The sequence below is a fragment of the Narcine bancroftii genome, chromosome 3, assembly GCF_036971445.1.
Source record: "Narcine bancroftii isolate sNarBan1 chromosome 3, sNarBan1.hap1, whole genome shotgun sequence".
In the NCBI taxonomy this organism is placed as follows: Eukaryota; Metazoa; Chordata; class Chondrichthyes; order Torpediniformes; family Narcinidae; genus Narcine; species Narcine bancroftii.
The window spans coordinates 105,933,468-105,959,247 of record NC_091471.1 but is presented as its reverse complement, the minus strand read 5'-3'; the positions used below and the strand labels follow the sequence as shown (position 1 = coordinate 105,959,247).

The following is a 25,780-nucleotide window of genomic DNA, read 5'->3' as shown; positions in this document are numbered from 1 at the left end:
AGATACACAATCAGTTCTGGAAGCATTCTCTCAAGCAATTATTACGATGATTCTTAAAAGAGATAAAGATCTGTTGATGCCGGGCTCTTTTAGGCCAATTTCATTATTGAATGTTGATTATAAGATTTTGACTAAGGTCTTGGCAAACGGATTAGCGCAGTATTTACCAAATTTGATTCATATCAATCAAACTGGTTTTATTAAAGTGGATAATGTGGTTAAATTGATTAGTTTGATAAATGTTTCTAGGGAAGAATCCCACTTACCTTTGGTCTTATCGTTGGATGCTGAAAAAGCTTTTGATAGGGTAAAGTAGTGGAAAAATTTTGGTTTGGAACAACGTTTATTAGTTGGATTAAGGCAATATATAAGAATGGTGACTAATGGAGTTATATTGGATTCCTTCAATTTAGAGTGATCTACTAGACAAGGGTGTCCTCTATCACAAGCCTTGTTTGCATTGGTGATTGAACCTTTAGCACAATTAATTAGAGAGGAAGATAAAATAAAGGAGAACACATCAGGTTTAATGGAGTATAAGATTTGTTTACTTCCAGATGATGTATTGGTATATTTGTCTGACCCAAAGTATCCTTGAAGATATTAGAGGAAAGATTGTTACAGTATGGGGAGTTATCTGGTTACAAAGTGAATTGGAATAAGAGTGAACAGATTTTTCTGAATGTAAAGTCAAAGAAGAATTTAAGTGCTCAAATTGTATTAAATATTTATGTATTAAAGTGAATAAAAATATAAATCAATTAGTGGATTTGAATTATTTACCATTATTGTCCATAATAAAAGAGGATTTGAATAAATGGAAGGATTTGCTGTTAACATTGGTAGGAAGAGTGAATGTATAAAAATGAATATATTTCCTAGACTCCAATATTTTTTTCAGAATATACATTTTAAGGTACCAAAGGGATTTTTTAAGGATTTAAATGTGTTGGTGAGGAAATTTTTGTGGAAGGGGAAGTTGGTGTAGGTTTCTATGCATAAATTAGCTTGGAAATATGAATTAGGTGGTATGCAACTTCCAAATTTTGTAAATTATTATAATGCAGCCCAATTGAAAATTATTAATAGAATATTTGACAGATAGTTCTGTAACTTGGTTAGATGTTGAATTGAAGAGAATTGGAGAGAATAGAAGTGATCATTTTATTTATAAATGGAATAGTAAAACTATTAGTAATCATAAATATCCAGTTTTATTTCATTTGATAAGTATGTTGGAGGAGGTAAGTAAAATTATTGGATTTTCAGGTGGATTGTTGAGCCATACTCCTTTGTTTCAGAATGACAATTGAAGAGCGACAATAACCTCCTTAAAATTTGGAACCAGAAAGAAATTACAACGATAAATAACTATTTTGAGGTGAGTCATGTTTTTTTTTACATTTGACAGGATGAAAGAAAAATATCAGGTCCCTAATAATAGTATTTTATTGTTATTATCAACTTAAATCAATATTGCCTGATCATCTAGGGAGATATTTGGATTTATCTAAAGAATTGACATTTGAAGTATTGATCTGAGATGGAGGAAATAAAGGGTTTATTTCGGAAATGTATAAATTGTTGCAACAAAAAATGCCAAAGATTGAATTGCACAAATCAAGATTTAAATCGGAGAAGGATTCAATTTGAAATGGATTGTTGGAGGAAGATTAATAGAGATGCTATGACAAAGTTAGTTAATGTTAGGTATAGATTGGTGACTTATAATTTTATACACCAACTCTATTTAACTCCAGAGCATCTGAAAAGATATAAACTGAGTGCATCTGGTGTGTTTTCGATGCAATAAGCAAAAAAGGTGCATTTTTAGATTCAGTTTGGTTTTAATTGGGTAAATTAGTGAAATGGCTTTGATTAATAAATTAGATACATTTCAAATGGTGTTCTTGCAATTGGCTTCACCAATAGCAAGGAAATGTATAGTTGTTTCATGGACAGATCAAATGGAGCTTAATTTATAAAGAAGCCATTCAGAAATAAAGTCCTTTATACCAATGGAGAAGATAACTTATAATTTATAGGATAAATATTATGTATTTAAAAAGATTTGGAGCCCATATTTGAATTATTTCAATCTGAAAATTTGAGGCTGGTCACGAATGCTGCTGGATTTGATTTATTCGCCTTATCTCTTTCTTTCTTAGTCTCTTTTGCTATTCAGGGGAGTAGGTGGGTTAGAAGTTGGTTAAAGGGAGGGCTAAGGTTTGGGGGGGTGGGGTAATTAAGGGTTTTCTTTAGAATTTCCTGTAGTTTTTTTCTATGTAACCACGAAGATTTATGATAATTTGTTAATATTTCAAAAATTTAATTGTGGTTATTACTTGGTTTTCTAATAAATAAAATATTTTATAAAGAGGGTAGAGGGTATGGCCTGGGTAGTGGGGTATTTGAGGATAGAGGCTGCTTTTTTAAAGTGCTGCCTCATGTAAATATCCTCAATGGAGTGAAACCCAGTGTCTGTGATGTCACAGACTGAGTTAATAACTCTCTGCAGTTTATTCTTGTCCTAACAGTTGGTGCCTCCATACCAGGCAGAGATTCAACCAGCCAGAATCCTCTCTACAGTACACCTGTAGAAATTTTCAAGACTTTTCGGTGACATACTGAATCTCCTGACACCTCACAAAGTTTAACCGCTGGCGAGCCTTCTTTTTGATTGCATTACGTGGAGGCTGCAGGACAGTTCCTTGAAGATGTTGACATCCAGGAATTTGAAGTTCTTGACCCTCTCCATTACTGAGCCCTCATTGAGGACTGGGTCATGTTCCCTTGACTTCCTTCTGAAGTCCACAATCATCTCCTTGGTTTTGCTCGCATTGAACGCAACATTGCTGTTGATACACCATTCAATGAGCTAATCCATCAACCTCCTGTATGCTTTCTCATTGTGGTTTGTGGTTCTGTCGACAATTGTGGTATCCTTGGCAAACTTGGATGATAGCATTGGAATTGTGCCTGGCCACACATTCATGGGTGTATAATGAGTAGAGTAGTGCGCTAAACACGCATCCTTGGAGTATACTTGTGTTTATAGTCAGTCAGGAGAAGATGTTGTTCCCAATTTGTACTGACTGTGGTCTTCCAATGAGAAAGTCAAGGATCTTATTCTTAAGGAGGATAGGGAGCCATTCAAAGCAATACCTTATAGATCTATTTCTTTATTGAATGTAGATTATAAAATTGTTGCCAAGCTTCTGGCTAATAGATTAAATATTTACCAGATTTAATTCATGTAGATCAGGCAGGTTTTATTAAAAATCGATATTCAGCAGATATTATTGTAAAGTTGATTTCTTTAGTTAATATTTCTCGGGGTCAATCTGACCAACCAATGGTAATTTCTCTTTATGCAGAGAAGGCCTTTGATAGAGTGGAATAGACTTTTTTGTTTAAAGTTTAGGAGATATTTAATTTTGGGACTTTTTTATTTGTTGGATTAAGGCTTTATTTAAAATTCCTACTGCTAGAGTTGTGATGAATGGAGAGGTATCTTCACCTTTTATGTTATCTAGATTGACTAGGCAAGGCTGTCCTTAGTCACCAATTCTATTTGCATTTGTTATTTGGCTCAGATGATTAGACAAGGTAGTAATATTAAAGGTATTAAGGTGAAAGCTGATGAATATAAAATAAATTTGCTTGCAGATGATGTTTTGATATATTTAACACAACCTTTGAAATCTTTGGGGAGTCTGCATGATAGATTGGAGCAGAACGGTGAAGTATCGGGATATAAAATTAACTGGGAAAAAAGTTAAATTATGCCTTTAGCTGACATGGATTATATGCTTTGTAGGCATATTGTTAAAATTAAGTGGTCAGATCGGATTAAGTATTTAGGTATTTCGATAGATAGTAATTATAATCATTTATATGAATTGAATTAACTATCTGTATTGTCTAAAATTAAATATGATTTATATAGGTGGAAGGATTTACCTATAACATTAATAGGATGTGTTAATTGTATTAACATGAATATCTTTCCTCAAATTCAATATCTTTTTCAATCTATTCCTTGCAAGATTCCTCAAAAAGATTTTAAAGATCTGGATGCTTAGGTGAGGGGGTTTCTGTGGAAAGGTAAAATGGTAAGAGTGAAATTACAGAAATTAACTTGAAAGTATGCATTAGGAGATTTGCAACTTCCTAATTTTCAGAATTATTATGAATCAGCACAGTTGAGATTTATTAACAGGATATTTGAAGTGGATAAACCTTTGATATGGGCTAATATTGAATCCCCCAATGTAAAGCCACATATTATGCTCATACATGGCTGTCGGGAGGCCACTTGAAAGCACAGGAGGTGCATGCGAGGCGAACTTTGTAACCCTCTTCCGGGAAGGATCATCACTAGAGCCCTGAGGTCCCCTCCCAGCACATGAATGCCGCCACCTGAAAGCAGCTGCTAAGGGAGTGACAATCAGCTGGTGAGCACCTGACAGCCCCCCTCCCAGCTGCCCCTGCTCCCTGTGCAAGATGTCAGGGCAGGGGCAGCCGGCACAGGCTGTCAGCATGGGGAGGTCCCACATGGAAAGTCCCACACTGATCCCGCTGCCCCGCTCTCTCCCCACAGCCCTATCAGATAATCACGTAAAATTTTGCTAAAACTCCTTTGTTTCAAAATAAGCTTTTTTTTTCCTTTTACACTTAATAATCAACTTTTGAAGTTGTGGGAACAGAAAGGAATTAAACTGGTAGGAGATTGTTATGAACCAGGATATTTTATTTTGTTTAAAAGAATGAAAGAAAAATTTTTAATATCTCCAAATACTCTTTTTTCTTACTATCAAATTAAAGCATTATTAATGGATAATTTTGGGTGTTCGTTAGGGCTACCTAGGCAGTCTAAATTTGAAATTTTACTAACTGATGGTGGTAAGAAAGGATTCAATTCTGAGATGTATGCTTTATTGCAGAATAAAATGCTTAAGCTCAATGTTTAGAAATCTAAGTTAAAACTGGAAGATTTGTCTGTATCTATTTCTCAGGATGATTGGATGACCTTATGTGAGGATAGTATGACTAAAATTGTAAATATAGGGTATAGATTGGTTCATTATAACTTTCTCCATCAGTTATACTTAACTCCAGAGAAATTAAGGAAATAATAAGTTTATTTCATCTGATTTATATTTCAGAGGTCATAAGGAAGTTGGTCCTTTTTTACATTCTACTTGGTTATGTAAGACAGTGAAACCTTTTTTGGGGTAGTTTTAAGGAACTTTTAGAAGCTATTTTTAAATTGAAAATTTCACTTGACCCTTTGGTATTTTTATTGGGTTATAGTAAGAAATTATAGTAAGTTAAAATTAAATACATTTCAGATTGCTTTTTTGAGATTGGCTCTTGTTGTGGCTAGAAAATGTTAGGCAATTACTTGTAAAAATGAGACTAATTTGAGTATTTAGAGATGGCATTTTTGAAATGATATTTTGTATTCCATTGGAAAAGATAACATTTCGTTTACGTAATAATTATTAATTTCTTGTTACCTGGAGCCTGTATCTGGAATAAGTAGGGTGGAATTATTAATCGTTTTCCCACATATTGATGATGTTGCTCCGAACCATGGCAACTAATTGAAGAGTGTTATGTTATTTGATGTCTTCTTTCTTTCCTCTTTCTCTTTTCTTCCTTTCCTTTTGGGGTAGTTTAGGGGGGATTGGGAGGGGTGGAAGGCTGTAAGGGGTAAAAATATCATGTATGTATTATGTTTTATTTGTTTGTATTTTCACTGTATGATTTATCATGATTAATAAATAAAACTTTCAAAAAAAAAAGAAAAGGTCAAGGATCTAGATTCTGAGTGGGATACCAAGGGCTAGGATTTGTAGCTTATTGACCAACACTGAGGGAATAATGGTATTGAAGGCCAAGCTGTAGTCAATAAAGAACAGCCATATGTAAGAATTGCTGTTTTCCATGTGATCCAGAGCTGAGTGGGGAGCCAGCGATATTGCATCTGCTGTGGAGCGATTGTGACGATAGGCGAATTGCAGTGGGTCCAGATCTTTGCTTAGGTACGTGTTAATTCTAGCATGATCAGCATCTCAAAGCAGTTAATCACAGGAGAAGTTAGTGCTACTGGACAATGGCCATTGAAGCAGCACGCTAACTCTCTTTAGGGATTATATATCTGGGGATTATGAAAATATATGGGGAATATGAAAATAATTAAATTACTTGTAAATAGAAGAGGATAAATTGCGTACATAATAAATGATTTCCTCCTTTTTTTGGCAGCTGGTGAGTCACTTCTACTTATGTTCCTGTAATATTTTCTACTACATTTAATTAAAACACTGGACTATTTTACGATTTGGATCTCTCAACACAACTATTGTAATTATATTTAAGTGGGTAATTAGTGATATAGAAAGGGAATTTTTAGTCTACCATTGAATTGCAAACAATAGGATAGAAATTCAATCGTATGAAAATGCTTCAGGAAGATGGATGAAGAACATATCCTAGTCTACATCAGTCCTAATGTGGTAATGGTGGAGAACTAAAAGTTTTTCCAGAGTAAATATCACCAACAACCCATGCTGGTCAAACCACATTGACATTATTGCCAAGAAGAAAGAAGCCTGGGGAAATTTGAGATGTCTCCATTGTACCTTAATAACTTTTACTTCGTGCCTTATATCACATTTTGGTGTGAGAACTGTTTTGGCCAAGAAACAGCAGAGAGTAGTGAATGCATTACAGGCCATTCTGCAAGGCAAAACTCCCCTCCACTGGCTCTGTCCATGCCTCCTCCTGTCTCAAGAAATCTGCCAATATATTAGAGGACACTTCTCACCCTGGTCACACTCTCTTCTCCCTCTTCCCTTTAAATAGAAGATATGAATTTGAAAACATGCACTTCCAGATTCAAGGACAGTTTCTTTCCTAATGTTATCAGATTCTTGGATCGAGCTCCATTAATATAATTTGACACCTTTCTCTATAACACTATACTCCATGCTTTTATTTTGTTTTAAGATTATGTTTTTGTTCTTGTCTTGACTAGAGGTTGACTTCACTGGATTGCATATACAGCAATGTTTTTCATTGTATTGGTGATCAGAGGGACCTATGTCAATTTGTCCAAATGGCATTTTCACATCTTATGAATGAATGTATATACTTAGCAGGTGATGGATTCACAGGTTTTTAACCACAGCTGATAAGAACATTGGTAATTTTAGGGTTAGTGCAGCTATCCTCCAATACTTTCCAAGGCATTCTCTAGTTTGAGAAAGTAGAACTGATCTCCATTTTTCCCAATAAGCCATGAATTCTTGCAGGCATAGTAGACAATAAGGGAAATACATGCAATTATCCCAGGGCTACAATGTTGGCCAGAAGGATGGGTTTTTTTTTCATATTTACATGTGCAAATATTGATATTCTTTTCTATAGATAATGAATTCCAGGTTAACAAATGGTACCTTAAGAATGTAATTTATCATTCTCAGATATCTGTTGTCCAGTAAATAAAAATGTGTATGCTGCCTTGTGCCATCTATTCAAGAAATACAAGTTCCTCTTTAGAGTGGAAAACCTCTGTCTGCAAATATAGTGGTGTGGTACAAACTGCAAGGGAGGACAGAATGCAGCTGATGGTTCCTGGAAATGTCCAAAACTAAGAAATCATCATTCTGTCATCTTTGCCTCAGAATATCATCACTTCTGAACTCTTTCTTGCTCTATTAATTTCTCCTGGAAAACTCTTCTGTCATAAAGGTACTGGTGAATTTTGTGTATCAGCCATTGTTGTTAATTGAGGGTTTTTCACCTTTAATAAATGCATAATAATGCAGAAGCATTAATATTTTTACTTGTCTCAATGAAGAACAATACTGAAAAACCTATGATCACTACATAAACAATAAAGTCTCTTCCATCTCATTTTCCAATAACCATGCCATCAATTGACCATCTCTTTAAACAGTGGGTTTCTTCCTTCCTCATCCCTGGTTTACTATTGATGGCTCACATTGTGTGTTAGTTGCAAGCATGTGAGCTATCTTTATGTGACAGGGTTCAATTATGTGTTGCTTTATAACTGATGTTACCTCTGTGTTTCTACATAGTTTGGTCACCTGGGTATGTGCATGTGCATACAATAGAAGCTTTCAATATATGTACCAGGTGCACTATAAAAAATGTTAATATTTCTCCCAAGAAAATATATGATTTTCTTTCTGTTTCCCCTAACATTTTATCAGGTAGTGTGTTACTGTTATGAGCCCAGAGGACTCGAAAACCTAGCAGCAATAGAAATTCACCAAGACAAATGGTTACTTAAACAAAAGTTTATTATAATTTTCTTTAAACATAAAAACAAGATCAAACTTTCTAATACTAAACGCACGTGTATGTAATGTGTATATGTTCAGGAAAGTTCATTGATTCACAGTCCAATCTCACTTCTCACTCCTCCAAGTTCATTGGTATCAGACAATTCTTATCCTGTACACAGAATTTAACATTTATGAATTTTCACCAGGCTCTGGTGCTTAAAGTTAAATGATTACTGCTCAGGAAAGTTCTTGTTGGTTTCAGAAAGATATTTGTTGCTTGTTGGACACACACAAACTGATTTCCTCTAATTAGCCACTTCATTGTCCTGCCAAGAAACTTGCCCCATCATAGTTTTTCCAAATGATAAACTCTTCTTCCAGTCACCACAGAGTTCCTCTTGTTTCCCTTATTTCAGGAGAAACACTCTACCCACCATCTCCTCTTGCAAGGACTACAAGGGTTTTCAACAGGCTGAATTCAGAACTCACAACCCATCTTCAAAGTGGGGTTTTCAACAAGCCTGCCAGCTTGCCATGTTGCAGTCTCCTACTGCAGAACTGGTTTCTCTCTCTCTCTCTCTCTCTCTCTCTCTCTCTCTCTCTCTCTCTCTCTCACACACACATGCACACATTTGTATTTTTCTCTCTCTCTGTTTGCAAAACAACATGTCCCCTCTTAGAAAAGTAAATCAGACAGATTTCTGGCACTGGAATTAGTTTCTGCAGATTTCTGGCACTGGAATTAGTTTCTGAGCCTGGACATCTGTTGATTAAAGACAATAGACCATTGATTCCACTGCATCAGTCAATTAACACCTAATTGTGAAGTCTCCATAGATATTCTTCAAAGTTTCTGTAAAGTCACTGTGGACATAAAGTCTCTGCTTCTGAATAGCTCTTGCATTTCAAATGAGATATCTTTTGGGAAATGTTAATGTCTGTTTGTGAAGTGACCTACACTAAACCGCCCACAATCTATCTTTTCTAAAGACATGTTTATATATAATATAAAATATAACATAACCTGTAACAGTTACAAAGAAAATACAATGTGATTCAAACTAATCTAATGAATCAGTGCTAGTGTTTGACCTTCACAAAATAAAACACTAAGGTTAATAACTCATCCAAATTAGACTAAAAGAAACAAGTGCTACCTGACCTGCTGAGTTATTCCAGCATTGTGTATTTTATTTCAAATTTCCAGTTTTATTTTTGTTTTTCACTAATTAGAATAATTATTTTCTGTCATAGAAAAGCCAGTAAAAATAATTGACTACTCTGTTGCTCATAATAACACCCAAATTTTCTGTAATACAGACCATTGGGGGTTTTATTTGCTCTCTTCATTAGCACTGATCATCCTCAATGGCATTACTGGTGCAATGTAGGTTCTGGTTGACAAAGTACAGAAATGTAAATGACATGACATTTATCTGTCAGAAAGCTTTATGTCTATTTTACCTCAGATGGATGCTAAGGTTGGGATCCTTCCTGATAGTGGAAGCCAATTCTGGCCATTGAAATCCCTTTTGTTTAATTACACCCAATTAATTGACCAACCGCATACATATTTAGAGGGTGAGAGGAAACTAATGCATATCACGAGGAGAATGTACAAATTCTTTATAGACAGAACTGGATTAAAACTCATGCGCATGGTGCTGTAACACCATTGTGCTGACCGCTACTCATGGGGAAACCAAATTATGCCCAGAAAACTGCCTGATATTGCACTGCCCTGTTGATTCTGACTCAGTGTCAGCACTGAGCCCATCAAACAGGCTGAAAGTTGGAAATAAAATGATAAAATGCTGGTTTATACAAATATAAGATTCACTTTGGACTCTAGCCATATGATTATATCACCAATGTTACAAGTTTTTGTCTAGCTAACAAGAAACCCTCGAGTGGCTAGGTCTGTCTTCAAAGGACGCTTTATATATATATAAAATGCAGGGTATTTTATATATGATATTGTGTGTACACACACACACACACACACACACACACACACACACACACACACACACACACACACACACACACACACACACACACACACACACACACACACACACACACACACACACACACACACATGATGAAGATCAACATTATACATTCCAACAATTTGTAGTCATGTAGCAAGCAAACACAATAGAGATGGTACCATCAAAGGGAAAGGTTGTATCATTCAATTATTGTATTTTATGTTGTTAACATAGGAGGGTATCATTTAGGATAACAAAATGTTGTGGTCAAGCACTGTTAATTATCTCTTAGTAATGTCTTAAGAAAAGGGCATTTTACTCCAAATGCATCCAGGAGCAAAATGCCCCCCAAAAATTATGGGACTAGGTAAATAATTTATCCTAGTTTAATTTAGCATCTCACTCAGCAGGAATGGATTGAAATAACAAAACCAAGAGAGTTCTATTTATTTTCAGTTCTTTGCTCCTTTTATTTTAGTAGGGCTTGATGAGATTCTGACAAGTGTACCCTGAGAAGTGTGTCTCCACACTACCATTGTGCCTGCAGAGTAAAATTAGACCTGGTGTTTTCTCTTCAACATTATTTGGAATGACTCTGCATTAAGACTTCCACACAGGGTTCAGTATTTTCATTTTAAACTGGTACTTATTCAGCAAGTGAATGGAATACAAGAGAAACTCTGACTGATAATGTACGTGGAGAACAGGTCATTTTCTGTGATTGGAGAGCCTTTCTCCTTTATTTATGACTCAGTGTCAGACTTTTTTTCTCTCTGGAGCTGCTATCAGATGATGATCTTTCTTCTTTCTTTGGCTTGGCTTCGCGGACGAAGATTTATGGAGGGGGTAAATGTCCACGTCAGCTGCAGGCACGTTTGTGGCTGACAAGTCCGATGCGGGACAGGCAGACACGGTTGCAGCGGTTGCAGGGGAAAATTGGTGGGTTGGGGTTGGGTGTTGGGTTTTTCCTCCTTTGCCTTTTGTCAGTGAGGTGGGCTCTGCGGTCTTCTTCAAAGAAGGTTGCTGCCCGCCGAACTGTGAGGTGCCAAGATGCACGGTTTGAGGCGAGATCAGCCCATTGGCGGTGGTCAATGTGGCAGGCACCAAGAGATTTCTTTAGACAGTCCTTGTACCTTTTCTTTGGTGCACCTCTGTCACGGTGGCCAGTGGAGAGCTCGCCATATAACATGATCTTGGGAAGGCGATGGTCCTCCATTCTGGAGACGTGACCCACCCAGCGCAGCTGGATCTTCAGCAGCGTGGACTTGATGCTGTCAACCTCTGCCATCTCGAGTACTTCGACGTTAGGTTTGAGGATGGACGATGATACTCTGTGCTCTATTGCCAAGGTTCTATCTCTGACTGTTGGCATGTCCATGCATTTCTGCCTTGTTTTTTTCTCGCTCCTTATCAACCTGTTTCCGCTCCGTAAATGGTTATATGGTTACATGGTTATTTTGTGATGTGTGTGTTATGAGATCTCCCCAAAATCTTTTATGATTTTCTTTTTGGAATACAAGCAATCTTACAAGGCATCCTGGATCATTTCAGAAGGCATTATGAGTTGGAAGGCATTGTGGAATTGGAATCACAATTAACAAATCCATTTTTCTGAATGATAATGGTGAGAAACCAATAGCTTACACAGAATTTCAAGTGTTCACAAAATTCCTGATTTATTGAGTTCAATAAGAAAGTAGATTTTTAGTGGGCCATTCATTCTAGCAGCTCACCCCAAGTTAAACAAATTATGAATTTGATCACCCAACTTCTGAAAGTTAAGTTCTTTTTGGTTCAAGCAAGAGAATATCTTCCTTCTTCCTTAATTTTTTTTTAATTTTTATTTTTCACACTATGAACTATACTAACCAAAATACACACAAACATTTCCCTCTTGAATATACACAGTGTCATTTTCTCCCCTTTTACCCCCCTCCCTTTCCTCCCCCCTTCACTCCTCCTCCCCACTCACTCAATGTTCAACATATACAATACATCAAACCCATTAAACAATGTCATCACAAGAAATTTGTGTCTTCTACTTTTACATACTGGGTCAGTTCATTTCGTCTTCTTCTCCTTCTGTCATTTTAGGTGGTGGAGGTCCGCAGTAGGACTTCTCTGTTCTGTTCCATGTACAGTTCCCAAATTTGTTTGAATACTGTGATGTTATTTCTTAAATTATATGTTATTTTTTCCAGTGGAATACATTTATTCATTTCTATGTACCATTGCTGTATTCTCAGGCTATCTTCTAACTTCCAGGTTGACATAATACATTTTTTTGCTACAGCTAAGGCTATCATAATAAATCTTTTCTGTGCTCCATTTCCTCAACTGAACTTTACAAGGTCGACAACTGTTTCAATTCCATTTGTTGTTCAGAACCAGGAGTCACCATGCCCCTTACATGCAAACTTCCATCTGCAATAGAATGTCTTCCACATTTTCCAGCAATGTGTATGGCACTGCCATTAAACAAATGATCCTCATCTCCCCTCCACTTACAGCAGTATCTATTTCTCAGAGTCCTTTCTCAATGCACGTTGTAGTGAAATTACAGAAGATGCAACAGCTTCCCTTTAAATTTTCTCCTTTTCTATTTTCAAGAGTCTCCAAATCTGCTTCCAAGAGCAACAAGGATTTACATAGACTTCTTTTAATTTGATGTACTGTATCTGCTGCTCACAACACAGCTCCTCTGCATCAGAGATGACCTGCACAAGAGAGATAGGCTACTCCTGAACAGAAAAGGGACCAATATTCTGGCAGGAAAATTTGCTACATTTATGTTAAACTAGTCTGGTAAGGGATTGGATCCAAGATGGAGAGAGAGGGACTAAAATGGTTAGAAAAGTGAGGAAAGTAAAGGAAGTGCATTGAAGCAGAACAGGATGATGGAGGGCAAGAGTCGATGTAAGACAGGTAAACTTTGTTGTGTTGTGACAGAGTATTTAGAGATGGCTTGGGAGGAATTGTTAGAGCAGGTTGCACATAAGCATTTTAAAACACAGAATTTTTGCAGGACTTTTGCAGAGTGCTATTTTGCAGAAAGCAACAAAGTAGCAACATTCAGCATAGGGGAGCATGTGATCTTTGCAGGCAGAGGTGACCAGCTTTGCTCTCAGAGAGGGAGGGAGCTGAGCGAGAAGGAGAGACAAAAAAATCAGTTCCAGAGGGACGTTGGCAAACTTTGGAAGGCTGCCTGGTCAAAGGAGAAGACTAGCTGTCTGAAAGGTGACTTGAAAGAAAGAGGATCATCTGGAGAACTCCGAAGGGGACGTTTCGTTAGCAAGACTGATTAAAAAGGAATCAGGTGTGGTTGTCCTAACAAAAGGAATCTTGCTTTCTGAAAACCATCAAGAACTCTCCTGAATGGTAACCATTTGCCTATTAAGCACCTGGTGAACTTTATTAATGCTAACTTCTGTGCACAGTACAAGAATTGCCTGCAACCAGTGAGATTCAACTGTGATTTAAAGAACTTTTCTAAGCTTATATTACACACACCTGCGCTTAGTATTAGAGAGGGGATTAATTAGGTTAAGTAAGTTGATAGTAATAAGTTAAAGTTTAATTCTGTTTTCTTGTTCAAATATATTTAAAAACTACTTTTGTATAAATACACCTGTGTGTTGTGGTGCATATCTATTGCTATTGGGTTTTGGGGTCCTCTGGACTTCATAACTGTTTATTTTAACATAAGCATGATAAAGAAAGTGATAAGCTGAGATTGTGGATATATGCGGAACAATGAGAATTTGCAGCCATAATTAAGCCGTGTTTGAATGAGGACCGGGTCAGACATCTCAATATTCCAGTTACAGTAGTTACTGGTGTGATAGAAAGAGTGGGAAGAGAGGCAGGGAGGTTGCAATATTAGTTAAAGGAGATATTACAATAGTCTTTAGAGAGGATGTTGCCAGAGAACTATTGTGAGGAACAGTATGGGGCAAAATCAGGAACCCAAATGGAATAGTTACCTATACTATAAGCCTTTAAACAGTCAGTGGGAGCTAGAGGATCACATAATGTAGAGAGATTTCTGATGTCTGTAGAAATCGCAAGGTGTTATTGCAGGTGATTTCAAATTCCCCAACATAAACTAGAAATGCCAAAGTGTTAGGGGATTCAATGGGATGAACTATGATAATTTTCTGGGATGAACTATGATAATTTTCTGGAGAAATATGTGGATATGCCCATGAGGGAAGGGGCAATATGTGGGCTTTGTATTGGGAAATAAAGCTGATCAGGTAACTGAGGAATCATTAGGTGAACACTTTTGGACCAGTAACCACAATCCTATTAGCTTTAAGATAGTACTGCTTGTTCCCCCTAAACTTTTCCCCTTTTAGCCTTAACCCATTACTTCTGGTTTGTATCTCACATGCCCTCAGTGGAAAAAGCCTATCTACATTTATTCTGTCTATCCCCCTCATAATTTTAAATACCTCTATCAAATCTCCCCTCATTCATCTATGCTCCAGGGAAAAAAGTCAAAACCTGTTTAACCTTTCCCTGTAACTCAGTTCCTGAAGACCAGGCAACATCTTGGTAAATCTTTTCTGCACTCTTTCAATCTTATTGATATAGTTCCTGTAGTTAGGTGACCAAAACTTGGGTTCACCAATGTCTTATACAACTTTACCATAATATCACAACTCCTATACTCAACACTTTGATTTATGAAGGCCAATATGCCAAAAGCTCTCTTTACAACCCTATCCACCTGTGACACCACTTTCAGGGAATGATGTATCTGCATTCTCAGATCGCTCTGTTCCACCGAACACCCCAGTGCCCTAGCATTTACTGTGTGAATCCTTTCTTGGTTTCTCCTTCCTTCCAAAATGCAACACCTCACACTTGTCTGCATTAAATTCTATCTCCCATTTTCAGCCCACTCTTCTAGCTGGTCCAGATTTCTGCAAACTTTGAAAACCTACTTTGCAGTCCACAATACCTCCAAACAGTGTCATCTGCAATCTTGCTGATCCAATTTACTACATTATCATCCAGATCATTGGAATAGATGACAAACAACAATGGTCCCAGCACCTATAAGGCACAACACTAGTCATATGCCTGCAGTCTGAGAAACAATCATCCACCACAACTCTCTGCAATTCAATTCACAACTTCACCATAGTGTCTGAATCTTCCTCACTAATCTCTCATTTGGGACCTTGATAAAGGCCTTACTAAAATCCATGTAGACAACATCCATAGCCTTTCCCTCATCAACTTTCCTGGTAACCACCTCAGAAAGATTGGATAAATATGAGTTAATATGCATAGAGCCATGTTTACTATCACTAATCAGTTCCTGGCTATGCAAATAATTGTATATCCAATCTCAGAACACCTTCCAATAATTTACCTACTACTGACGTCAGGCTCACCAGCCTATAATTTCCAGGGTTACTTTAGGAGCCTTTTATAAACAATGGAACAACATAAGCTACCCTCCAATCCACTGGCACCATGCCAGAGCCTCTGTAATTTATACATTAGCCTCCCTCAAAATCCAAAAGTTAATCTTGTCAGGCCCTGGCAATTTATCCACCCTTATTTGCTTTAATATAGGAAGCACTTCCTCCTCTTTAACCTGTTGAGGTTCCATGACTTCTGTGTTTGTTTTTCTTACTTCCCATGACTCTGTGCCCATTCTCTGAGTAAATACTGATGGAAAAAAAAATTAAGATCTCCTCCATCTCTTTTGGCTCCACACAAAGCCGACCACTCTGATCTTCCAGGGTACCAATTTTGTCCCTTACTATCCTTTTGCTCTTACTATACCTATAGAATCCCTTTGGATTTTCCTTCACATTGTCTCTCAAAGCAACCTTATGTCTTCTTTTAGCCTCCTGATTTATTTCTTGAGGTTTTTCTTGCATTTTTAATACTCCTCATGTAGCTCATTTGCTTCATGTTGCTTATACCTGTTATACACCTCTCTCTTTTTCGGAACCACATCCCCAATAACCCTCATAAACCAAGATTCCCTCTGCATGCTAACCTTGTCTTTAATCCTGAGAGGAACATCTGAAATCTGTACTCCCAAAATTTCACCTTTGAAAGTGTTTCACTTACCTCACACATTCTTACCTGAAAACAACTTATCCCAATTCCCTCATTCTATATTCTTTCTCATTTTCTCAAAATTGGCCTTTCTCCATCTCAACCCAAAGCCCAGACCTATCTTTTCCAAAATTAATTTGAAACTAATGGCATTTTGATCTCTGGACGCACAATGTTCCCCTACACATATTTCTGTCACCTGTCCTATCTCATTCCCTAATAAGAGATTCAGTATTTCACCCTCTCTGATTGGTATCTCTATACATTTATTAGTTTAGAAATCTTTACTGATCATGTTTGACAAACTCTAAGCCATCCAGCCCTTTTACAGTATGGGAGTCCCAGTCAATATGTGGAAAATTAAAAACTCCTACTATCTCAACCTTAGGTTTCCTGCTGCTATCTTCTATGGATTTGATCCTTCAATTCTCATTGACTATTGGGCAGTCTATAAAAAAAAACCCTTGAGTGTCATCATACCTTTCCTGTGACACAGATGCACCCATATAGCCTCAGTAGATGAGCCCTCTGGTCTGTGCTGCCTGAGTACAGCTGTGGTGTTTTCTCTGATGAGCAATGCCACTCTTCCCCCGTTCATCTCAATCATTCCATTGCATCTAAAGCAATGGAAGCCCAGAACACTGAGCTGCTAGTCCTGCCCCTCCTGCAACCAAGTTTCACTAGTGGCCACAATGTCATAATTCCATGTGCTATACCATGCTCTAAGCTTGTCTGCCTTTCCTACAATACTCCTTGCATTGAAATAGATACACCTGAGAGCATTTCATCCACATAAAACTCATTGACATCTAATGGTGCATGCAATTTTCACATCATGTTTTCCCTCCTCCACACCTCTATCTGCTATGGCACGCTGGTTCCCACCCCCCGAATATCTAGTTTAAACTCACCAGAGCAGCACTAGCAAAACTTCCTGCAAGGATATTAGTTCCCCTCCAATACAGATGCAAATGGTCCTGTTGGAACAGGTCCCATCTTTCTTAGAAGAAAACCCAATGATCAAGAAACCTAAAGCCTTCCCTCCTGCACTTTGTCTTTAGCTACACGTGAAGCTGCATTAACCTCTTATTTCTAACCTCACTAGCACATGGCATGGGTTGCAGTCCTGAGATCACTATCCTGGAGGTCCTGTCCTTCAGTCTAGAGCCTAACACCCTGAACTCCCCATGCAGGACCTCATCTCCCTTCCTATCCATGTCATTAGCCCTATGTGGACCATGACATCTGCCTGATCACCATCCCTCCTGAGAATACCATGAACTCAAATGGGATATCTTGGACCCTGGGACCAGGGCGGCAACATACCATCTGGAATATTCGATCTCTTCTGCAGAACTCTTATCTGTCCCCCTAATTATGGAATCCCCTATCACTACTGCTCACCTCTTCTCCTCCTTTCCCTTCATAGCCACAGGACCAGACTATGCCAGAGGCATAACTGTTATGGCTTGCCCCTGGTAGATTATCACCCCCAACAGTATCCAAAATGGTATAATTGTTATTGAGGGGTACGGCACAGGGGTGCACTGCACTGCCTGCCTGTTATCTTTCCCTCTCCAACTGTCACCCATCTACCCTCCTCCTACCTTCTAGATGTGATAGTATCCCTGTAACTCCTGTCTATCACTCCCTCTGCCTCCTGAATGATCTGGAATTCATCCAACTCTAGCTCCGATTCCTTAACTCAATTTGTCAGGAGCTGCACCTGGATGCTCTTCTCACAGATGAAGTCTTCAGGGATACTACTGGCTTCTATGACTAGCCACATTCTGCAAGAGGAGCATTCCCCTTCCATGGCCACTGTTTATGACGAGAAGAAAAAAATATATGATACTGAAACTTGCCCTTACCTGTGCCTACCTGCTGAATCCTTTTTGTTTCTCAAATAGGGCGACCCTTTCTTACTTCAACTCCTGAACCACCACCTCAGCCTCTTCTTGTCAAAGCCCCTTGTGCCAAAGTCTTGCCACTCTGACTCTGCCCACTCTGACAATGTCCACTCCCTTGATGACCACTCCACTAGAGATGTTAGAGAGCAAAAGCAGGACTGTCAAATGGAGGAGTTGCAGATGGTGATAAGGAAGGTCATGTATGAACAGGTTCCCAGGAGAGTCAAGGGCAGGAATAGCATGGTAAAAGAGCCATGGTTAACGAGATATAGAGGCACATATCAGAAAGAAAAATGGGGCATATATTAGATCCAGGCAGACAAATTCAAGGGATTCCATTGAGGAACCTAGTGAAGAGCAAAATAGGGAATGCTAAAAGAGGTTTGGAGATTACTTTGGCAGACAATGAAAGAGAAATTATAAAAAAGATTTCATAAGTCGAGTATAGTAAGAACAAAGGGGTCACAAGGGAAAGAATAGATCCCATTAAAGATCTGGAGGGATGTCTGTGTGTTGAGGCAGAGAAAATCTGAAATGAAGATTTTGTGAATGTGTTTACTGTGGAGCAAGATAAGCAGGAATAGGAGGGGAAGTGGTAACAGCAGATAGCCTAGAGCATGTCTGCATCAGCAGCGAAGAAGTATGAGCAGCCTTAGGTCTTATCATGATAGATTAATCCCTGGATCTAGACCAGTTGCATCCCAGAACAACGAAGTAAATTGATTGGGCCTTAACAGACATTTTAAATCATCACTAAGGACAGGAGTTGTCTTGGAGGACTGGAAGAGACCAAATCATGTGACATTATTTCAAAAGAACTGAAAGGATGATTTCGATAAATACATATCTGTTAGTCTAATGTTAGTTGTAGGGAAAATGCTGGAGAGGATTCTGAGAGATGGACCCTATCGACATTTGGATGGCTACAGGAAAATTAAGAAGAGAAAACATGGATTTATGTGTGGGACTCATGTCTCACAAACTTGAAAGAATTTTTTGAAGAGATGACAAAGAGGATAAATGGATGCAATGCAACTTGCAATTTAAATTAATTTTTATAAGGGGTTTAATAGGTCCAGTGTGATAGGTTGGTGTGGAAGATTACAGCACACAGGAGAGGAGACCAACTGGTTAAATATCAGCCCAGTAATAGAAGTTAGAGACTGGCCATAGTGAGCAGACTTTCAGACTGGAGATGATGTCCAATGGAATGCCTCAGGGTTTGGTTCTCGGACTCCTTACTTTTTGTAACATACATAAATGATTTGGACAATGATATTTGTGGCAAGGTGAGTAGGTTTGCTGATGATACAAAAATATATGCTTTGGTGGACAGTAAAGGTGGTTACCTGCTAATCAGGTGTAGAACTGGGCTGAGGAATGGCAGATGCAGTTCAACTCGGAGAAGTGAGAGATGCTGCATTTGGATAAATGGAAGCAGGCCAAGACTTACTCTGTTATCACAGCAGCCTAAAGAGTGTATGGAGCAGAGTGACCTAGAGTTTTGGCAGCAGAGTGATAAGAACACTTCATCGGTCAGAGCATTGAATGCACGTTTTGGATGCCATGTTGAAGTTATACATAATGTTGGTGAGGCCACACTTTGAATATTATATACAGCTTTGGTTTCATTGCTCCAGGAACAAATTTATAAACATGCAAAGGATACAGGAGAGGTTTACAAAGTTGTTGCCAGGATGAGGAAAGCTGAGTTATTGAAAGAACCTGGAAAAGCAAGCCTGTGCTCCTTAAAGTTGTGAGGGAATTTTATTGGGGTCTGTAAAATCAAGAGGTGAATAGTGACAGTCTGTTTCTTAGAGTAAAAAAATCTAAGACCAGAGGGGATAATGAAAAGATGTGGGGGGGGGGGGGGGGTGCAGTTTTGGATTTAGGAACATGAGGGGATAATTTATCACTCAGAACATGGTAGGCATATGGCGTAAGCTGACAGACAAAGTGGCAAAGGCAGGCATGATAGTTTCTTTTAAGAAACACCTGGCTAACTATATGAATGAGAAGAGCTTGGAGGAGTAATGGGACTAAAGCAGAAGGGAACAATGTTCTGCACAGTAGAACTGGCCCTCTGGGCCTATTGCTATGCTGTAGGACTCTGACATTCTATGCCTTGATGGACTTTCTTTTCATTCTACAAGTGTGACTGAGCTTTCAATCACTGTACAGTTCTGTTCACTTCCCTCTTACTTCACACTCCAAAACTTCTCTCTTTAAACTCTCATGTCAACTTAAGGATCACCTTTTGGTTAACCTCATATTAGCCTTCTGAACAACGCTGCCTTCACACCTCCAGATTATGGACAGGTGATAACAGAGTGTTAATCATCTGAATTGGTGGGCTGAATAATGACAGATGAAATTTAATTTGAATAATAGTGTGGTGTTGTATGTTGGTCAATCAAACCAGGGCAGAACTTACACAGTAAATAACAGAGCACTAGGGAGTGTTCTAGAACAGAAAGATCTTTGTTATATAATTGCCTGAAAGTGACAACACAGGTAGGCAGGGTGGTGAAAAAACCATTTAACACACTTTCCCTCTTCAGTCAGTGCATTGAGTACAGGAGCTGTGACATGTTATCATAACCATATGGGATGCCAGCAAGGGCTCATTTGGAATATTGTGTGCAAATATGGTTACCTTTCTCTGAAAGAGATGTCATTAAACTGGAATGAGAGCCAAAAAGATTCAGAAGGATGTTACGAGAAATGGAAGGTCTGATTATTGGGTGTTGGATAGGCTTGGATGTCTTTCCCCTGAGTGCAGATCTTAGTAAAATCAAGAGGGGAAAGATAAGATGAATTCTTTTCCCAGGGTAATACAATCTCAAACAAGAGCACATATGTTTAAAATAATGAAAGAATGATTTAAGAGAGAACAGAATGGCATTTTTTTTCACAAAGATAGTGGTGTATATATGGGACAAGCTGCTAGATGAAGTAGTAGAGGTGGGTCCAGTTACAACACATAAAGGGCATTTGGACAGGTACATGTAGGAAGGGAATAGAGGGATCCAGGTCTAGGTCAGCCAAATGGGGCTTAGGTGGGTGGCAACTTGAAGGGGATGGACAATTTGGGCTATATGGGTTCTGACTTTATGACCGTCCTATTTGAGAGAGTTCTTTTATTTACTTATTTGCTCATTATTATTCTCATTTGCCATGCTTCATTGGAGTTAAACAAGAAAATATGCAGATGCAGGGGTTGAGTGCAATTACACACTTATGCCAATGCTTGAAATACTGGTCACCCTTTACCTTCTTATGGATGCGACATGATCTACTGGATATCTCCAGCACGTTTGTGTATTGCCTTGCTTCATTATTCTTTATGCTGTTCAATACTTCCTGCATTTCACTCAGTCATAGAATTTTCCTCGTCCACTTTCCACCCATCTTGAGGACCTTAAATTTGTTTCTTGAAAATTCATTCACTACAAAGGTTAACTTTGTATCATGTTCACAGATACTGTTTAACTCACAGAAAACTTCAGGCTTTTGCTGATTTAAAAACAAATTGCTCCACAGAAGATGTAATATTGCTGGCTCTCCACTAAACTCTGGATCACCTTGAAAATAGCAGTTCATACATGCAGCTGCTTTTCATTAGCTACAGTTCAGCCTTCAATACCCTCAGTGCTGGTCAAGAAGTTACTAACTCTAGGCCTTTGTACCCAACTCTGCCACTGGATCCTTGACTTTCTCAGTCAGTACAAATTGGAAATAATATCTCCTCACTGATATCAACACAGGCGTGCCCCAAGGATGCATGCTTAGCCCACTGCTCTACTTGTTATATACCCATGGCTGTGTGGCCAGGAACAAGTCTGCCGTTTACCCCATACCTGTTGGCAGAATCTCAAACAGCAATGAGGAAGTGTTCAGGAGGGAGATAGAACAGCTTGTAGAATGGTGTAACAACAACCTTGCACTTAACGTTAGGAAAACCATGGAAATGATTATGGACTTCAGGAGGAAGTCAGGAGAACATGACCCAGACCTCATCAAGGGTTCAGTAGTGGAGAGGGCCAAGAACTTCAAATTCCTGGGTGTCACCATCTCCGAGGATCTGTCCTGGATGCTCCATATTGACGCAATTACAAAGAAGGTTCATCAGCAGCTATACATTGTGAGATGTCTGAGGAGATTCAGAATGTCACCGAAAAATCTCAAAAACATCATGGAAAGCATTCTGACTGGTTGTATCATTGCCTGGTATGGAGACGTCAACACTCAGGACAAGAATAAACTCCAGAGGGTTGTTAACCTGCCTTGTGACATCACAGGCACCAGACTTCACTCCATTGAGGACATCAACATGAGGCGGTGACTTAAAAAAACCAGCTCTATCCTCAAAGACGCCCATCACCCAGGCCATGCCCTCTTCACTCTACTTCTTTTTTTCTTTGGCTTGGCTTCGCAGATGAAGATTTATGGAGGGGTAAATGTCCATGTCACCTGCAGGCTCATTTGTGGCTGACAAGTCCGATGCGGGTCAGGCAGGCACGGTTGCAGCGGTTGCAAGGGAAAATTGGTTGGTTGGGGTTGGGTGTTGGGTTTTTCCTCCTTTGTCTTTTGTCAGTGAGGTGGGCTCTGCGGTCTTCTTCAAAGGAGTTTGCTGTCCGCCGAACTGTGAGGCGCGAAGATGCACGGTTTGAGGCGATATCAGCCCACTGGCGGTCGTCAATGTGGCTGAAGATCCACTCTAATACCATCGGGGAAAAAGGTACAGGAGCCTAAAGACATGCACTCAATGGCTCAAGGACAGCTTCTTCCCCGCTGCTAACAGATTCCTGGATAATCAATGAACCAAAAGCACTGCCTTACCTTTCATTCACTATTTAGTTTATATTTATAGCAATGTTGAAAGATGGTTATAATATGAACGTTTGCACCATGATGCCACAAAACAACAAATTTCAGGACTTGTTCATGACAATAAATTCTGATTCTGAAATCAGTTTTAATTTTACTGTAAATTAAAAACATGCAGGCATCAGATATCTGAAATAAAATATGTAAAATGCCAGAAATACATGGCAGGTCAGTTAGCAACTGAGGAAACAGAAACAGTTAATCCTTTAGGTCTCGATCATTCTTTGAATGCTTAATTTGAGTTTGGCAAGAACTGGTGAGAATATTAATTGGGAAGAGGACATTAAGAGGGTACAAAGAGGACATTAAGAGGTTAAATCTGTGAGAAAAGATTTGACAAATGGCATAAAATGTGGAATTGTCCATTTTGGCAGAAATATAAATTAGAAGCACAGTATCAAAAATGGTGAAAGATTATTGAGCTCAAAGAAATGGAGAGAACCCGGTGTCTCAGTGAATGATTCACAAAAGGCTGATGTAAAGGGTACTGCAAATTTATAGGAATGCTAACTATTTGTTGTGATGGAAAGTGAATCTAAAAATTTGGGATTATGGTGAGACTACATCAGAATACAGTATAGAGGAGTGGTGTTCTTATTTAAAGAAAAAGATAATGCATTGAAAGTTTATTAGATTTAAATCTGTAATGGGCTAGTTGACTTCTGCAGAAATGTTGGGGAGGCTAGCTTTGTATCCATTAGAGTTTAAAGAAGAGAGAGGAACTTGAATCAAACAGATTAGATCCTGAGGAGTCGTGACCAAGTAGATATGGAGGGGATATTTCCTCTTCTGTGGGAATCTAGAACTAGAGGATCCTACATAAAAGTAGACGGTTACTATCTATGATGGAGATCAGTTGGGTTTTTTCTCTCCAAGAGGGTTGTTAGTTTTTAGAACTCTATTTCTTAAAGACCAGCAGAAGATGAGTTATTGAAAATATTTTTTTAATTGAGATGTACACTTAATAAGTAAGGGGATGAAGGGTTATTGCGATTAAATAGAAATGTAAAATTGAGATTACACTCAGATTAGCCCTAACATTGTTAAATGGTGCAGTGGACTTATTTCTGCTGTTAAGCATAAAGTTTCTACTTCACTAACATTTAGCACAATCTCTCCCATTACTACAAAGCTGGTCAGGAGTTCCACAACATTGTTCTTCCACCTACTCCTACAGAATGTTACTCATTATTTATATTAATCATTTACCAATACTTTTATTATGTCATTTTCTGGTGAACTTTCTTTTGCAATGAATAATAAATATTTCTCATTCATCAATAGCGTCTTTAAGCAGGTCACTTTACGCATGCATTTAATTTACTCCCTCAATTAATAGATAATATTAGATTCAATATTTGAATGTTAATGCCATGCTAGATATCATATTTTGAATTAAACTTCCCCAACCATGTAATTAAGCTCTTCTCTTCTGTGATGAAGATATTGGATAGTGCTGCTTGATTTTATCTTCTGCTGCTATCAAGAAATAAGAAATCCAAGTTTTGTTTTGTCTAGTGATGGAATGTGTGTTATTGAATTGTTTTGTTGTTATCAGTTTGCAATTGAATAAGCATTCTTCAAAGATAGGTTCTTTTTCTTTGGCTTGGCTTCGCGGACGAAGATTTAAGGAGGGGGTAAAAGTCCACGTCAGCTGCAGGCTCGTTTGTGGCTGACAAGTCCGATGCGGGACAGGCAGACAGGGTTGCAGCGGCTGCAGGGGAAAATTGGTTGGTTGGGGTTGGGTGTTGGGTTTTTCCTCCTTTGCCTTTTGTCAGTGAGGTGGGCTCTGCGGTCTTCTTCAAAGGAGGTTGCTGCCCGCCAAACTGTGAGGCGCCAGGATGCACGGTTTGAGGTGATATCAGCCCACTGGCGGTGGTCAATGTGGCAGGCACCAAGAGATTTCTTTAGGCAGTCCTTGTACCTTTTCTTTGGTGCACCTCTGTCACGGTGGCCAGTGGAGAGCTCGCCATATAACACGATCTTGGGAAGGCGATGGTCCTCCATTCTGGAGACGTGACCCATCCAGCGCAGCTGGATCTTCAGCAGCATGGGCTCGATGCTGTCGACCTCTACCATCTCGAGTACTTCAACGTTAGGGATGAAAGCGCTCCAATGGATGTTGAGGATGGAGCGGAGACAACGCTGGTGGAAGCATTCTAGGAGCCGTAGGTGATGCCGGTAGAGGACCCATGATTCGGAGCCGAACAGGAGTGTGGGTATGACAACGGCTCTGTATACGCTTATCTTTGTGAGGTTTTTCAGTTGGTTGTTTTTCCAGACTCTTTTGTGTAGTCTTCCAAAGGCGCTATTTGCCTTGGCGAGTCTGTTGTCTATCTCATTGTCGATCCTTGCATCTGATGAAATGGTGCAGCCGAGATAAGTAAACTGGTTGACCGTTTTGAGTTTTGTGTGCCCGATGGAGATGTGGGGGGGCTGGTAGTCATGGTGGGGAGCTGGCTGATGGAGGACCTCAGTTTTCTTCAGGCTGACTTCCAGGCCAAACATTTTGGCAGTTTCCGCAAAGCAGGACGTCAAGCGCTGAAGAGCTGGCTCTGAATGGGCAACTAAAGCGGCATCG

General features: G+C 38.9%; 1 long non-coding RNA gene across 3 annotated transcripts in view; it reads left to right on the top strand.

Annotated features, from left to right (window-relative positions):
* The window catches only part of LOC138757452 (uncharacterized), an 88,912-nt gene that overhangs the window by 4,251 nt on the left and 58,881 nt on the right, over positions 1–25,780 (top strand). For 2 of the 3 annotated variants that reach the window (XR_011353607.1, XR_011353605.1), the window contains exon 2: positions 1,302–1,381. This is a non-coding gene — a long non-coding RNA (uncharacterized lncRNA). Of the gene's footprint in view, positions 1–1,301; positions 1,382–4,049; positions 5,721–25,780 lie in introns of those variants that run through there. The other variant, XR_011353606.1, reaches the window with a different exon arrangement.